This window comes from Ornithorhynchus anatinus, chromosome 17, assembly GCF_004115215.2.
Source record: "Ornithorhynchus anatinus isolate Pmale09 chromosome 17, mOrnAna1.pri.v4, whole genome shotgun sequence".
Taxonomy (NCBI): domain Eukaryota; kingdom Metazoa; phylum Chordata; class Mammalia; order Monotremata; family Ornithorhynchidae; genus Ornithorhynchus; species Ornithorhynchus anatinus.
Window position 1 is genome coordinate 19362027 of NC_041744.1, and position 17989 is coordinate 19380015.

At 47.0% G+C, this 17989-nt stretch overlaps 1 long non-coding RNA gene across 1 annotated transcript; it reads left to right on the forward strand.

Annotated features, from left to right (window-relative positions):
* The first annotated feature begins 549 nt into the window (after nucleotides 1-549).
* On the forward strand, nucleotides 550-7818 carry LOC120638955. The gene is made up of 2 exons (XR_005661006.1): nucleotides 550-768; nucleotides 7335-7818. It is a non-coding gene; the product is annotated as an uncharacterized LOC120638955 (long non-coding RNA).
* The last annotated feature ends 10171 nt before the right edge of the window (nucleotides 7819-17989 follow it).

Genomic DNA, 17989 nt, shown 5'->3' on the forward strand with positions numbered 1-17989 from the left:
TTCACTGGGCCTCAGCCAGGAGGCGATCTGACGAGACCTTATTTTGAAAACAGGAAGTGAAGTCGGACTGTTGTAACTCGGCAGAATAAATCTGCTCTCTTCCAGACAAGAATAGGCAGGCTGATTCTTTTCTATTTGTACTTTTAAGTTTGGGCTAGAAGTGTCGCTGAAATCAGCTTGACAGAAGAGATAAAATAAACTCTCCGAAGAGCCGAGCCTGTCAGATCAGATGAAAAAATACCTCTCTTGGAGTTCTCAAATAACGGATGCCTCATACTTGAGGAAAATGCAAGAGACCTGAGTTATCCTTACATTGAAATTAAGTTTCCTTGTGCAAGCCTCTACCGGTTTTTAGTACCGTCACCTAGAGGGACCAGACACAGAAATGTTATTTGGCTCTATAAATATTTGAGTTTTCATTGATGTGACACTGAGCTTCATTTCTGTATAATGAGGCAGCGTCTGGTAGAAGAGAAATGACTGAAGAATTCTCCGGGCTGCCGTTGCCATGGAAACCAGCGGGGGTCCTCTCACGATCAGACCCCGAAGTAACTGTTTTTTCAAGTTTATTTTTAACCTGGAGGGATATACTTCTCCCCCACCCCCAGTCCTTAACTCGTATCCCTTCTACGGCGTCCACGTCGAACGGGTTTCATTTGCTTTGGACCGAGTTGCACAAAACGTTCCGGATCGTTCGATGGTATTGATGGAAGACCTCAGGCGGGGAAGTGTATTAAGTGCCTTGCCAAGTACAGTGAAGCTGAGTGGGTAAGCATGTTTCCTGCCCATGAGGAGCTTAAAGTCTGCAGAGGGAGACCAGGTAAAATAAGTTACCGCCAGCTTCTGGGCTTAGGCCAACGAAAATGCCAGCTTGCTCACTGAGCAAACAAGAAGCCAAAGGAAAGCAGCCTTAGGAAAGATTTCCCGAATACACCTATCGTCTTCAAGGAGCACGTCAAAATGACTGAGATACGGGCCATCTGTTGTGGGCAGGGAACATGTCTACCAATTCCGTTACACTGTACTCTCCCAAGTGCTCATTACGGTGCTCTGCACTCGGTAAATACGATCGATTGACTTCACTCCACCTTTAGAGGAAAATTAGCCGAAGAATGGAAAAATCTTTCAGAGCATGGGGTCAGTTAATGATATTTATTGAGGGCTTAGAGCGTGCAGACCACAAGACTAAGCGCTTGAGAGACATAATAGATGAATCAATGGTATTTATGAACCCACTGAGTGCAGAGCACTGTACTAAGCCCTTGGGTGAGTGCGGTAGAGTTTGTGGACATGGTAGCTGCCCACAAGGAGCCTACAGTCTTAATCAAAAATATTCATTTAATGCTTACTGTGTAAAGAGGACTGTATTAAGCGCCTGGAGGAGTTGAACACAACACACTCCCTGCCCAGAAGGAGCTTAGAGTCTACAGGGGGAGAGTCTGATGTTAAAATAAATTTTAGATGGGTTTATACGAATATGGAGGCTAAGCGAGAAAAGTGTGTTGAAAAGATATTGTAAACTCGTGAGACCGGGAGGACAGTCATGTTGACTTAAGTGGTGGGAAAGACACAGGGAGGACAGGGATCGGCTTTAAAGAAGGGGAGTTCAACTTTGGACACGTCTGCTCTCGCGTGTCGGCAGATCATCCTGGTAGAGATGCCCTGAAGTCAGGATGAAATACGACACTGCCAAGAAAGAGAGAGGTCGGGGCTGGAGAGGTAGACTGGGGAATCATCCACATAGAGATGATGATTAAAGCCGTGAGAGTGGGTGTAAAATGGAGAGTAAAAGGAGACCCGGCACTGAGCCTTGAGGAAGCCCCGGAGAGAGAGGATGGAAAGCTAAGGTAGAAGCTGAAAAAGACATCGAGGAGGATCCGCTAGCGAGATAAAAGGATGAGGAGATGAATGTCAGTGAAGCCAGGGATTGGAAAGACACAATCTCAGCCCAAAGGAAGTTACTCACGTGACCTAATGGATGGCGCACGGGCCCGGGGGTTAGAAGGGCCCGGGTTCCAATCCCCCCGGTCGGCCGCCTGTCCACTGCGTGACCTCGAGCAGATCACTTAAATTCCTTGTGCCTCAGTTACCTCATCTGTAAAATGGGGATTAAGACTGTGCAGCCCATATGGGGCCGGGACTGCGTCCAACCCGAACGGCTTGCATCCACCCCAGCAAGTGGTGCCGTGCTTGGTACAGAAGAGTTTAACATATACTACAACTATTATTATTATTATTGAGGAAGTAGACATACCTTAAAACAAATAAAAGGGGGCTATGGATCTGCCAGGCTGGGAGTGGAGAGAATATCAAAGTGCTTAAGGACTACAGGCCCAAGATGATGGGTGATTTAGGAGTGAGGTCAAATAGGGTGAGAGCTTAGTCAGAGAAGGTCTCTTGGAAGAGATGTGATTCGAGTTGGTAATAATAATAACGTTGGTATTTGTTAAGCGCTAACTACGTGCAGAGCACTGTTCTAAGCGCTGGGGTAGACACGGGGGAATCAGGTTGTCCCACGTGGGGCTCATAGTCTTAATCCCCATTTTACAGATGAGGTAACTGAGGCGCAGTGAAGTTAAGTGACTCGCCCCCAGTCACACAGCTGGCAAGTGGCAGAGCCGGAATTCGAACCCATGACCCCCGACTCCAAAGCCCGTGCTCTTTCCACTGAGCCACGCTGCTTCTCCGATACCTGCCCTGAAGGACTTTACTGTCCAGTGAGGGAGACAGACTTTAACATCAATTAAAGATAGGAGAAGCGGCAGAGCTTAAGTAGAAGCCGGGTGGCCTAATGGATAGAGCAGCAGCCTGGGCGTCAGAAGGACCCGAGTTCTAAATCCAGCCCCACCATGTCGGCTGGGTGACCTTCGGCAAATCACTTCACTTGTCTGGGCCTCGGTTCCCTCATCTGTAAAATGGGGATTAAGACTGTGAGCCCCACGTGGGACGGGGACTGTGTCCAACCTGATTAAGCTTTTAACTACCTCAGCACAGACTACTGCCTGGCATTTAGTAGGTGCTTATCAAATACCATAAAAAAAAAAAAAGGATATGGATTGGGGCTGTGGTGAACATTGTACACAGCGCTTGGGATACGACGATGGTAGCAGACATTCCCGACTCATCACAAGCTTACAGTTTGGTGAGGGGGAAGACGGGTATTAATATAAGCATTTTAGAATACAGAATTTAAAGATATATACATGAGTGCTGAGGGACGAATATCAAATGTCCAGAGGTCACAGATCCGAGCGCAGAGATGACACGGAAGGGAAAGTGAGCCGAGAACAAGGCGGCTTCATCCAGGAGGTTGGTCAAGAGATGCTTCCTGGAAGAGATACGATTTTGGTTTACCTCGATGACCGCCATCAAGCCATCAGCTGCAGAGACAGAGGACAGGTTTGCACATCACCTGGTGTCAACCCCTCGATAGAATTTATTGAGCCCTTTCTGTGTGCAGAGCACTGTACTAAGCGCTTGGGAGAGCACAATATAAGAGTTGGTTGACACATTCCCTGCCCAAAATGAGTTCTCAGAAGACATCTTCAGGAGAGCTGAGGAAAAGTTTCAGAGCAAAAGCCTAAGTCCCCCGAGTTCGAGAACAACAAAAGCCTTCACAGCTGAGCTCTTGGCCAGAAAGTTTCACATAATCCAACTTCAGGAGGGACAGAGGAAGGAAAGAATCATGAAATCTACATTACTGGGGGTCTTTACTATCATTAGCACGCTCTTTCCCCCAGTTTGGGTCCAAGTTGATCATCTTGAGACACGTCGTTCTTCAAAACCACACACGGGCATCCTTCCGAAGACGTACCAGAGGACACTTTCTTACGGATTATGGATTCTCTCCGTTTAACCATATTTAAGGGATCACTCTAAGTTAAATTTAAGTACCGTTCTGTTCTCCATAGAAGATGCAGATCATTTTTTCTAGCTTCAAAGGAACGGTGATGCTTGGCTGATCAAAGAGGTTGCGAGGCTGCAAGCGTCTATAATCGCCGGAACCGTTAAGCCTTCTCTTGTCCTCTTCCTGACCTAAAAATTCTAAATACCCCCATCAACCCAGCGCTATCAGCCCTGCCAGACAAGTCGAGGAAACTCCAATTTTATTCACTGTAGAGTGTGCAGGCCTGATATTTTAGATACTAGAAATATTATGGAAAATGATACCCTTAATTAGAAGCAGCTAAGCATATTAACTCAAATCATTGTTTGCCATGTGTTACATTTAAGGAGTATTAAAAAATGTATCGTATTTGCAAGGTAATGCAGATCATTATCATTTACTTCTAAAATATGCCCTCTTAAAGGATTAAAGATGGGGACCGCTTCCCTAGAATAACAAAACATTTAAGTACATTTTGGTTTCAGGTAAACAGGGGAAAATCGTGCCAGAAAATAAATGCGGTCCAACTCTCGGGCAGAATGAGTTAAGTGTTTCTTTTTGAAATGAGGATGGACCTATAATCAGTGGTATTTATGGAGCTCTTAGTTTGTGCAGAGCACCGTTCCGAGTTATTAAAAACATTCCCTACCTGCGACGGGCTTACGGTCCATAACGAACTGTGAGATACCATTTCCCAAGGTAGCACCTCTCCCTAGTGCTTGGCGTAAATTGATTCCCAATCCCCTAATCAGAGATATCTAGTGAATCTCTATCCTGGGCAGGTCTCTTTACTGAGCCCTTGGGAGAGAAGAGCAAAGTAGACAGCATCCGCCCTCACGCAGCTTAAAATCACTCTTAGCGGTTGGGCCTAGTCTCAGACAACGTTTATCACTCCACGCTCTACCGTTCCTTCTTTCTCCTCCTTCTGGGAGCAACTTTGATCCATCTTCCATTCCGTTCCCACAACCATATCCACCCAATTCCCTGTCTCCCTCAGTGTCCCCCGAACCATTTCTTTTTTAAATATTTGTTACGCGTTTGTGGCAGACCCCGAAGTAAGCTCTCGTGTAGATGAAAGGTCATCAGGTTGGACGCAGTCCCTGTCTCATAAGGGGCTCGGAGTCAATCCCCATTTTATAAATGAGGTGACAGAGATCCAGTAGAGTGACTTGCCCCGAGTCACACAGCAGCAATCCCTAGAGGTGGGATTAGAACCCAGGTCTTTGATTCCCAGGCCCGTGCTCTATCCACTAGGCCACGCTGCTTCCATTCGATTAGACTGTAAGCCCGTTAAACGGCAGGGACTATCTGTTGCCGACTTGTTCATTCCAAGCGCTTAGTACAGTGCTCTGCACATAGTAAGCGCTCAATAAATACTATTGAATGAATGAATCCAAGAGGAGCCCCCTTCCGTGGGACGTGGATTTGGGACTGTTGATGACCTTCTCCCTCTTGGAGAAAAATCAGCACGACCCTCTTAGGAGAATGTAAACTCACTGTGATCCGGGAAAACGTCTGCTATACTCCTCTCTCCAATCGCTTAGTACAGAGCTCTGCCCTGAGTAACCGCTCAATAAATATGACTGACATCGGGTTGGATATCGAGATCACCTACCCGTATCGCCACCGCCCCAGAAATCTGGAATTAGAGACCGGCAGCCCCTCTCACACCCAAGGCCGGTAATTAGCTTTCACTTACGTTTCTAATAGGGCACTTCTAAAGACCTAGGACATACAGGATTTTAATTACCCTGCCATTTCATTCACACCTTCCCCAGAGTTCCTCCGCCTCGGGGAGACTCGGCCCTTGTGAACCCTGAAGCAATTAAGCCGGGCTCGGAGAGAACCTTAGTGGAAAAATCGGCCCCTGTTTACGGTGATGAGGCTGAGAACGGCAGTTTCTAGGTTCTTCTCAGAGAGGTCTCTCGCCCTGATACTTTAATATATACAGCGCGACGAAAATTTCAAGCCCCAAATGAGTAGGCTATAATTGGCGTTATCCAATTAATTCATGCGCATCAAACGCTGACTCGATTGTCAAATTATACCAATATTTTGGTTCCCAGCATTCCAGGAAGAAAGACGACCCGTCTCTTCAATTATTTTCTCTCCCAGCAAGTTCCGCCGCTGCTCTCTTTTATTTCTCGTTCCGTCAGCGGCGCTCTCCATCCGGGGTGGGTATAAAAGCCGCTGCCTTGCTTCCTGGTAGCCGTAGACCCGCCTCCCCGCCTGAGGGGATCTGAACCGCTTGCCCCCAGAGAAAGAGCACAGCCCTTGCAATTTGAGGCCTCCAGAAGGCTAGCGGCTGAGGAAGGCGTCACCAGGAGCCTGAAATTCTGCTCTTCTAGCCCCAGGTCCCTGTTGACATTTCTTTTCAATTCGCTTATTTGTCCTTGTCTCTTACGCTACTTTCCCGTTTCGTTATCTCATCGCTTCCAAAATGATCGTGAGCCCCTCGAGCGACAGTCCCTCAATCTAATCCCCATCTGTTGACTCTTTCCCAGAACTCTGCCCCTTGTAAGCACTTTAAACTATTCCAGCTTCTACTATCTCACCCCTCTAGACTGCAAACGCTTCGTAGGCAGGGAACGGAACGTACCTACCAACTCTGTTGCACTGGAGTCTCCCAAGGTTCAGTACAGTGCTCTGCACACAGTGGGTGCTCAGTAAGTACCACTGAGTAATCCCTATTTAAAAACAAAAGGAGAAGCAATGACTAAATCAGTGCTATTTCTTTAGCGCAGTTAACAGCGCTAAGCGCTTCAGAAAGCTCAACAGGAGCAAGAGAAATATTCCCTGCCCTCAAGGAGTTTGGAGTTTGAACACCCACTGTCACGAGGAGCAGCGTGACCTAAAGTAGCATGGCCTAGCGGACAGAGCAAGGGCTGGAGGTCAGAGCACCTGTGTTCTAATTCCGCCTCCATCACCTGCCAGCTGTGTGACCCTTGGGGAAGTCACTTCACAGTGCCTCAGGCTCCTCAACTGTAAAATAAGGATTCTGTTCTTCCTGTTGTCCCTTCTACTTAGACTCTACGCCCCATCTGGGGCAGGGACTGTGTCCAACTGGATATCTACCCCTTACAATCGAGCTAGATATATAACAAACACCATTTTATGTTGATTGTTAAGCCTTCGCTACACACCAAGCACCGTATTAAGAGCTGTGATAGATACAAGGGAATCAGGGTGGACACCTTCCCCATCCTACAAGGGGGTCGTGGTTTCAGGGCCCATTTAACAGATGGGATAACTGAAGTTCGGGGAAGTTCAGTGACTCGCCCAAGGTCACGCAGCAGTCAAGCGGCAGGGCCGAGGATACAACTCAGACGAGGGAGGAGCACGGGCCTGGGTGTCAGGAGACCTAAGAGATACCATCACAGATGGGAGTATTAGGGGCTAAAATGGAAACTGCAAATGGCTGTCTCTTCTGGTTTCTCTTCCCTGCAAGGTGGAGAGATGGAGAGAACGGCTACCGACGTAAGCCGAGGATTACCCTTTCGCAAATCTGCGCACCAACCTTTGGGAACCTTTCCCATTCATTCGTGTTGTTGCAGTTCCTCGGAAGAGAATATTCAGCATGGATATCGACCCGCATTTCTCATTCTCGAGCTCTTCGCCTCCAGAGGATTGCAATCCTATTCTTCCATTGGACGCGACGGGCGTTCTATTTAGGGAACCCGCGTTCTAAGCGGCTTACCCGCTGCTCTCCTCCCAGTAGGGTCATCGGAGACTTTTCCGTAACTGGAATCTATGTTTCTCTTGGGGATGAGCCACTTGCTCTAATTCCATCCATTTAATTAAGCCAACTAGTGCTACAATCCACAAGAGAACACGCTTCACTTAAGACCTCTCCATCATAAATATTCTCATGAAACCATCCACTAGAAGCCATGAGGATCACATTTCTGTTATAAAAAACACACAAAAACTTTCCCGAGGATTTTTTTTTCCACACCATTTAAGGGCTTACTGTGCTCCAGGTGCAGCGTGGCTTAGTGGAAATAGCACGGGCTTGGGAGTCAGAGGTCATGGATTCTAATCCCCACTCTGCCACCCGTCAGCTGTGTGACTTTGGGCAAGTCGCTTAACTTCTCTGTGCCTCAGTTACCTCATCCGTCCCATGTGGGACAACCTGACGACCTTATATCTATCCCAGAGCTTGGAAAAGTGCTTGGCGCATAGTGCTTAATCATCATCATTTCTTTTCCTAGACTGTGAGTCCATTTCTAGACTTTGAGCCTGTTGTTGGGTAGGGATCGTGTCTGTTGTTGAGTTGTACTTTCCAGAAGTTTAGTTCAGTGCTCTGCACACAGTAAGCACTAAATAAATACAATTGAATGAATGCTCTACTAAGTGGGGAGTAGACACGAGCTCATCAGGTTAACAATAATAACGGCGGTATGTCTTAAGTGCTTATGTGCCAGACACTGTACTAAGCACTTGGGTAGATAAAGCACATCAGGTTAGACCCAATCCCTGCCACACAGAGAAGCAATGTGGCCTAGTGGCTGAACCACAAACCTGACAGTAGCAGGGACCTGGGTTCTAATCCCAGCTCTGCCAGTTGTCTGCTGTGGAACTTTGGGCAAATCACTTCACCGGGATTCAATTACCTTATTTGCAAAAATAGGAATTAAGATTGAGCCCCATGTGGGAGAGGGATTGTGTCCAATTTATTTAGCTTCTAACCCCTGCACTCCTGGCACAGAGTAAGCACTTAAATATCACGGTTATTATTATTATACCACAATCTTAATCCCATTTTACAGATAACAGGCACAGAGAAGTGACGTGAGTTGTCTGAGGTTACGCAGCAGACAAGGGTTACTGGGATCAGAACCCAGATCCTTCTGACTCCCAGGCCCATGCTCTAGTTCATGAGAAAAATCTGGGTTTCTCTTTGCTCAAATGAAAAATGGGAACCTACTGAAATTCTCTTAGAAAGGACATTCTACCTATTCCATAGAGCTTTCTCTGCTTTAACTTTCCTTTTTTTAAAAAACATTATTTATTAAGCCCTTACTTTGCCAGGCATGCATTAAGGGCTGCGGTAGAAACACTAATCAGGTTAGACACAGTTCACGACTCACATGGGGCTCACAGTCTTACTTCCCATTTTCCAAATGAGGGAACTGATTCACAGAGAAGGGATTTGTCCTAAGTCACACAGCAGACCAAGGGCAGAGCCAGGATTAGAACCCAGGTCCTTCTGACTCCCAAATCTGTGCTCTATCCTCTACTAAACACTGCTTCTCAATTGTTAACTAGATTCGGCAGGTTGTCGGTACAAGATGCCCATTCTAATTCTTCCTCCCGCTCACTCTGGAAAACATTCAAGATAAAAAGATGTTGATAGTAGTGTTAGCTATTCTCAGTTTTGTTTCCCCTGGAGGGTAAGTTCCTTGAAGATAGGAAACGTGTCATTCTCATTCTGCAATTCTCAAACACCTTGTGTGATGGTATCATTCTACTGTACTCTCCCTAGTGCTTAGTACAGTGTTCTGCACGCAGTAAGCACTTAATAAATGCAATTGACTGACTCTGTACCAAGTGGGTGCTCAATAAACGGTACTCCTATTCATTTTTTCCAAGTCGGAAGGTGGAATTCTCGAATAATATTCCAGATTCTGAAGTCCAAAGGCATCTAAGTGTCACGTATTTTAGTTCCCCCAGTTATTAGCAGCCAAGATGAATATGGGATTTTTTTTTTTCCCCGAGGGTGAGACTGTCACAATATGGTGGATGATAATTCTGATCTTTTCCCAGAATATTGCACTCTGATCAAGATATTTGATTCATTTCATTTTGAAATTGCACGCCTGGATGGTTATGAGACGATGGAGATATTATCAATACTATTAATATGGTGGTTGTTAAGCTCCTACCATGTGCCAAACACTGCTGGAACCGCTGGAGTAGATAGAAGTTAATCAGATTGGGCAGAGTTCCTATCCCGCATTGGGCTCGCAGTCTAAGGAAAAGGGAGTAGGATTGAACACCCCTTTTACAATCGACGGAACTGAGGCACAGAGAAGGGAAGCGACTTGCTCAAGGTCACCCAGCAGAGGAGTGGGGAAACAGGGATTAGAACCCAGGTCCTCTGACTCCTAGGCACTTGCTCTTTCCCCTAGGCCACGTTACTTCGATCGTGAAGGCCTTTCGATCCATCAATCTGGATCTACCCTGTAATAATTTTAATGCCCTGCATTATGCACGCATGTCTTTACTAATAAAAGTCAACTGTCCTTTTACTTACCATTTACATTAACAACTCATCAGGGTAAACTCAGATGGCTTATTAAAGAGAATCAGCGCGTGGGGCCTGAGTGACTCAAGGGGTCGTTAACGGGGAAGACAACCTTCATTCGGAGGGCGCTCGCTTAAGCCTTTAATCGGCCCGAGGGGACGGCTGTTTGAGAAGCACATCAGGGCCGTGACTTCGACTTCATTAGACCCACAAAAAGCCGTCCACTCCACTGCTCCCCTTCGTGTATTCCCTGAGAGACACACACCTCACTGACACGTCCACCGAGTCCTTGACCCTCAAATCCTGTACCAGATTTGTGTCCTCCTGCACTGACCAATGGGGAAAACTCAGCCATTTTTCTTAATGGTATCTTCGGCGTTTATTACGTACCCAACGCTGTTCTGAGAGCTCCGACGGGCACAAGTTAGACAGGTCCAACGATTTGAATGTAGGCAAGCTTCTGGTAAATATCGATGGTATTTATTGAGCACTCGCTCTACGCAGAGCACTGTGTAATGTGGTTGAGAGGGTCTAATACAATAGAGTTAGTGAAATGATCTCTGCCCACAGGCTTGGTCTTAGATATTAAATAATCAGGTCAGAGGGATTCCCTGTGGCTCACTGTCTTAAACCCCATTTTACAGAGAAGATGACTGAGGCACAGAGGGGCCATGACACTTGCCCAAGGTCACGCAGCCGGCAAGTGGCGGATTATACGCTCCTTGAGGGCAGGGAGGCAGCATGGTCTAGGGGAAAGAGCGCGGGTCTGGACGTCAGAGGACTTGGGTTCTAGTCCCGGCTTAGCCACATCTGCTCGGTGACCTTGGGCCAGTCACTTCACCGGGCCTCGGCATACCACAGTTATTATTCCTGTATTATTATTATCGTGTCTACTTAATAGTTAAGTACAGTTTAACTCCTAAACTCCATAAACTCCTTGCAGGTGGGGATCGGGTTTAATACCACTGCACTCTCTGATGCTCCCTCTTAGAAGAGTGCTCTGCTCCCAGATGAGAGTACAGTGCTCTGCACCCTGAGCAGACTGAGCAGAAACAGAGCAAAAACTCAAGCGATCATTATCACATCATTTGGAATCTTTGGATTCCTTTGCTCTAAAAAGTTAAATGGGATTTCAATTTGCAGTGCGGCCGTTGAAAAACTAACGTATTTTTAAAACCACATTTAAAGCTCCCACACACCTGGCTACTTCAACCGTCTGCACCGGGACAAGAACCTGGGTAGGTTTACAGCACTGGCTGGTGATCAGTCAGTGGTATATATTGAACGCTTACCGTGCGCTCACTGTACTAAACGCTTGGGCGAGTAATATGCAGAGTTGGTAGGCGTGCCGCCTGCTCACAATGACCTTACTGTCTAGATATGGAACATAATTGAACAGTTGTCTCTATCCGTTGCCGAATTGTACATTCCAAGCGCTTAGAGTGCTCTGCACACAGTAAACGTTCAATAAATACGTTTGAATAAATACTATTCGGTGGAAAGAGCACGGGCTTTGGAGTCAGAGGTCATGAGTCGAATCCCAGCTCTGCCACTTATCTGTGTGACTGTGGGCAAGTCGCTTCACTTCTCTGTGCCTCAGTTACCTCATCTGTAAAATGGGGATTAAGACCGTGAGCCCCACGTGGGACAAACTGATTCCCCTGTGTCCCTCTCGTTCACCCCACACATCCTATCCGTTACCAAGACCTGCCGGTTTCACCTCTACGATATCGCCAAGATCCGCCCTTTCTTCTCCACCCAAACGGCTACCTTACTGTTACGGGCTCTCGTTATATCCCGGCTAGACTACCGTGTCGGCCTTCTCTCCGACCTCCCTTCCTCCTCTCTCGCCCCGCTCCGGTCTATCCTTCACTCCGCCGCCCGGCTCATCTTCCCGCAGAAACGATCCGGGCATGTCACTCCCCTTCTTAAACAACTCCAGTGGTTGCCCATCGACCTCCGCTCCAAACAAAAACTCCTCACTCTAGGCTTCGAGGCTCTCCGTCTCCTTGCCCCTTCCTCCCTCTCCTCCCTTCCCTCTTTCTACCGCCCACCCCGCACGCTCCGCTCCTCCGCCGCCCGCCTCCTCGCCGTCCCCCGGTCTCGCCCGTCCCGCCGTCGACCCCCGGGTCGCGTCCTCCCGCGGTCCCGGGACGCCCTCCCTCCTCACCTCCGCCGAACCGATTCTCTTTCCCTCTTCAAAACCCTACTTAAAAATCACCTCCTCCGAGAGGCCTTCCCAGACTGAGCTCCTCTTCCCCCTCTACTCCCTCTACCATCCCCCCTTTACCTCTCCGCAGCTAAAGCCTCATTTTCCCCTTTTCCCTCTGCTCCTCCACCTCTCCCTTCCCATCCCCACGGCACCGTACTCGTCCGCTCGACCGTATATATTCTCGTTACCCTATTTATTTTGTTAATGAATTGTACATCGCCTCGATTCTATTTAGTCGCCATCGGTTTTTACGAGACGTTCTTCCCCTCGACGCTGTTTAGTGCCATCGTTCTCGTCTGTCCGTCTCCCCCGATCGGACCGTGAGCCCGTCAAAGGGCAGGGACCGTCTCTATCTGTTGCCGACTTGTTCATCCCAAGCGCTCAGTACAGTGCTCTGCACATAGTAAGCGCTCAATAAATACTATTGAATACCCCAGCGCTCAGAACAGTGTTCGGCTCATAGTAAGCGCTTAACAAATACCATCATTATTATTATTATTACTATTGAATACTACTGAATAATTGGGGATGCTCTGAAAGGCATATTGTGAAGGGCAAGCTCCGCTTTGACTGTAAGATGGTTGTGGGCAGGGAATGTGTCTTTTAGATTCTACTTCCATTCAGTCATATTTGAGCGCTTACTGCGCAGAGCACTGTACTAAGCGGTGGAAAGTACAGTTCAGCAACAAAGAGAGACAATCCCTACCCACAACGGTCTCACAGTCTAGAAGGAGGGAGACAGACATCCAAACAGGTAGCGACATCAATAGCATCAATATAAAGAGAATTAGAGAGATACGCACATCCAATAAATGTAAATTCATACAATCATAAATACGTACACATATACCCACAACTGCTGTGAGGTGGAGGGTGGGGGGGGGGAGAAGAGCAAAGGGAGCAAGTCGGAGCGATGGGGAGGGGAGGAGGAGCTGAGGAAGAGGGGGACTTAGTCTGGGAAGGCTTCCTGGAGGAGGTGAGCCTTCAGAAGGGCTTTGAAGGGTGGAAGAGTGATTGTACAAGTGCTTAGTACACCGTTCTGCACACAGTAAGTGCTCAATAAATATGTTTGAATCAAAGAGACTTTTCCCCCTCCTATCATCTCGGCTGGTCAACCAATTTCTTCCCCACAGTGTAATAATAATGTTGGTATTTGTTAAGCGCTTACTATGTGCAGAGCACTGTTCCAAGTGCTGGGGGAGAGACAGGATAATCGAGGTTGTCCCGGGTGAGGCTCACAGTCAATCCCCATTTTACAGATGAGGGAACTGGGGCATAGAGAAGTGAAGTGACCCGCCTACAGTCGCCCAGCTGACAAGTGGCAGAGCCGGGATTCGAACCCATGACCTCTGACTCCCAAGCCCGGACTCTTCCAACTGAGCCACTGGGGAGGGGTCTGTTGACACGAAAGGCCCCCCCCCAAAGCTTTCATTCCCCTTTGCGAGAATGAGTCGCCAAATCCGTCCTTTAAGCAGAAGTATCGGAGATGCCAGGAGGAATAAATTGGGTTGGGCACCAAAGTAGGAATTCAAAAATCTGGGGACTATATGGCTGCTTAGTCTTCTATTTCAACACACGGAGCCTACTAAACAAACCAATTTAAAGGAGCTCCATCACAGCGATGTGGTGCACTCTGTGTCAATAGTTTTAAATTTTGACAGTTCATTAGTAATTCGATGAACGGAGCCGAAGATGGCCGTTGAGAGGCAATAATGGCAAACGTTGAAAGCGGCACGGCTTTCGGGAAGCTTATTTCCACTGATCCTAAATATCGGTCTCCGAGCGCCCTCCGGTCGGAAACCTGACGTGTCCGGGGGTTCGTTTCCTAACGTCCCCGTGAGCAAGAATAACCTTCGTGATTATAATGCTAAAATAGTTAATGAATACATCCTGCCATCTTTCTATTAATTACACGCTCCCCATGTGCCTACAGCATCTATGTTACAGAGGGCAATTTAGTTCTTTATTTAGGGTTTCTGAATGATTCACATATTTGTATAATGGGCCTCATACGGAGATGCTAATAGCCTTCCTGCACATTCCCCCCCCACCCCCAACCCCCTTTAGGGCTAAACTATTTTTTGAATATAATTTGGATCGCTTTGACCCAGCTAAAGCCAAACAGCTTACTCGCCGGGGAAAACTTGAAGATATTTGCTCATTCGACAAGAATCCCATGACATTTTCTCTCCGCTTCCTCCGGCACCTTTTCTATCAACTACCTCAGACATGTGCTCCAAAGAGAGCTCTCCTTCGTCTTAGGTCTTTATGGCTGAACCTCCTCCACCGGTGAAGGAATGATTACATCCACGAACCAGCGGGGTGTAATTTGTGATTCGGACACTATCCCCAGTCGTACTTACCGAGCACTTCTTCCCGGGATCTGCCAATTGTATTTATTGAACGTTCACTCTCTCTAACTTCATTGATATTCATGTCTATCTCCCCCTCTAGACCCTAAGTTCCTTGTGGACAGGAAATGTATTAGATTGTAATACTACTAATGTTGGTATTCGTTAAGCGCTTACTATGTGCCGAGCACTGTTCTAAGCGCTGGGGTAGACACAGGGGAATCAGGTTGTCCCACGTGGGGCTCACAGTCTTCATCCCCATTTTACAGATGAGGGAACTGAGGCACAGAGAAGTGAAGTGACTCGCCCACGGTCACACAGCCGACAAGTGGCAGAGCTGGGATTCGAACTCATGAGCCCTGACTCCAAAGCCCGTGCTCTTTCCACTGAGCCACGCTGCTTCTCGCTAATATCGACATCTACTAAGCGCGTACTATGTGCCAGACACTGTACTAAGTGCTAGGGTAGACTTAAGCTGATCGGGTTCAACACGGACCCTTCGTCACACAGGGTTGTTCAGTTTCGATTCCCCTTTAGCAGCCGAGGTAACCGAGGCACAGAGAAGTTGAGCGACTTGAAGGTCGCACAGCGGACAAGCGACTGAGCCGGAATTAGAGCACGAGTCCGGGAGTCAGAAGGCCCTGAGTTCTAACCACTAGACCACGCTGTCTCTCTTTGCAAGCGGAAAGAGCACAAGTGGCAGAGCCGGGATTCAAACCCATGACCTCTGACTTCGAAGCCCAGGCTCTTTCCACTGAGCCACGCTGCTTTGTTATGATGTTTGGACATCAGACTCCTCAAAACCATTGATCTCTGAGACACTTGCTCGGTTTCGGACCATATCCATTTCCCACTTCGTATTCTTTCCCAGTGCTCAGTGCAGTGCCCGGATTATGCTAAAGGCTTCAAAATACTATTAATACTGCTCTGTCCAACATTCTCAAATGCAAACGTGTAAAGATTAGACTGGGAGCCCATCACTGGGCAGGCATCTTCTCTATTGCCGAATTGTCCATTCCAAGCGCTTAGTGCCCTGCTCTGCACATAGTAAGCGCTCAATAAATACCATGGAATGAAGGAAGAAAAAGAACTATGCATTTCTTTACCCAGCATTCTGAGAGAGAGAGAGAAATGCTGCTCAAGTCGTGATAAAGGAATCGACTAACTGATCAGGTGACTTAGGATAATGATAATTAGGAAAAAACGTATTTCAATCAAGGCATGAGATTGCAAGCTCCTCAAGGGAAGGGGTTCCCCCTGCCCCCCAACCTAGGTGGCTCATTAAATACTAGTGAATGAACCATCCAAAAAAGTAAATGCAAAGTGGAAGCCACAGATGGAAATACTATCTTTCAACTATGCAAGCACGTTTCCCCCCCCGCATACATTTACGTAGTCTGATCTCAATCCATCGTATTTGAGGGCTTACCGTGTGACCGACACGGTACTACGCGCTTGGGAGAGTACAACGGATGCGTTCCTTTCTTCCGTGCTCTGGTTTTGAAAGCGTGTTCCTCGGGGTACTTAAGTCTGAGGGTTCTTTAATTTATTCATAACAAAGTCCCAGATAATGCAGATCTGACATCTTGGTCAATAGCCCGAGTCCCGTAATCTCTTTCACATTAATATATTGTGCTCCTATCACGGCGTAGAAGAATTAAGTGATTGCTCTCTCAGACCGGGACCTATTCAATAGGCTTACTATAGCAGAAGTAATAATATTTATTGAGCTTCCATTGAAGTGCATGTACAAAAACACAAAATAAGAACTACAGAAACAAGTAATAATCTATTCCCTGCCGATTGGGAGAAACATAAAAATATTTCCCAATAGATCATAAGTCCAGGCCTGGGAATCGGGACGACGTGAGATCTAATCCCAGCTCTTCCACTTGACTAAGTGACCTTGGTCAAGTCACTTAAGTTTTCTTTTTCTCAGTGACAACATCTGTAAAATGGGGATTACGACTGCGAGCACCATCTGGAACATGAACTGCGTCCAACTTAATTTACCTGTATCTACCCCGATGTTTGGTGCAGTGTCTGGCACAGTGTGCCAGAAATGCCATAAAATTAAAAAAAAATTTAAAAAGCACACTTCCATAAGAACCGAGGAGGGACATAAATAAATCCCACATGTGCTAAAGATGAACACAGACAATATGGTCACTTAACCAATTAATTCCCAGAAACCCAATAAGGCCTACCAAAAACCTGCTACAAATGCCCCAGAATCTGCAAGGGAAGCAACAACGAGGACTATTAATTAGAATCCGAGAAAACCGTGTTGACAAGCAGTCGTGGCCCACTCAGTTCACAGGGAAGATTAAAGAGCGAAAAACATCTCCTGGTCCGCTACTAATGTTTGGGGAAATTATTGACAACGTCTCCACCTGACATACAGGAAACAGCGGCTTAGCCTTGCCACCCCTCGCGTTTGGGATTAGATCAAAATCATTCAGACCTCAAAAGGAAACCTGGTGGACGGGAATCTGAATATCACAGGCCTGCAGAAATCTGCTGCTATCCTCTGTTTCGGTCTTTGTGCGCGCACCAAAAGAATTCCCAGTGAAGATGGGTTTTTCCACTGGTTTCATGGATATTGGTTAACGGGCAGCATTTATTGAGTGCTCGCTCAGTGTCAGCAGAATACTAAGCACTTGGAAAATACAGTCTAACCACAAGGAGATTCCTCTCTAACAGGGAAAACAAACGTGAAGAGTAATGACGGTATCGTGGATACGAGCAAATCGGGTCGGATGCAGTAGTTACAACTAATCCAAAGTACGTGAATTAAAGGGACGTATATCGGCACGATTGATGACTTAAATCCGCCAGGGTTGAACTACTTTTAAGAAGTGTGACAGCTAGATTTCACGCCATCGTTTGAAGTCTCTCGTGTCAGAAACCAGCGATATAGTGTGAAGTCCTAAAAGCAAAAAGTAGTCTCAGAAGAAAGACTCCCAGCTAAACTGCTTCCTCTTTTAGGAGAGATCTCCTGTCTACCTTCCATATTGTATTTTCCCAAGAGTTCAGCATAGTGCTCTGCACAAGTTAAGTCCCCAATAAATACCACCGATTGATGGATGGCAAGGAAGTGGTGAAAAGGACGTAGCGGTTTCGGGGAGCTTCATCAAAAAAAAAAAAAAAAAAGCAAGACAGTCACACAAACACTTTGAGGCAGCCTCTGTTAAAAGCGCTTCTCTTTTGAAAATAGAGTTACTTACAGCAAACAACCGAGCGCAAGACAAGTGTGAATTTTCATTTTCTTACGTTAGCCTTAGGTGTCAAAT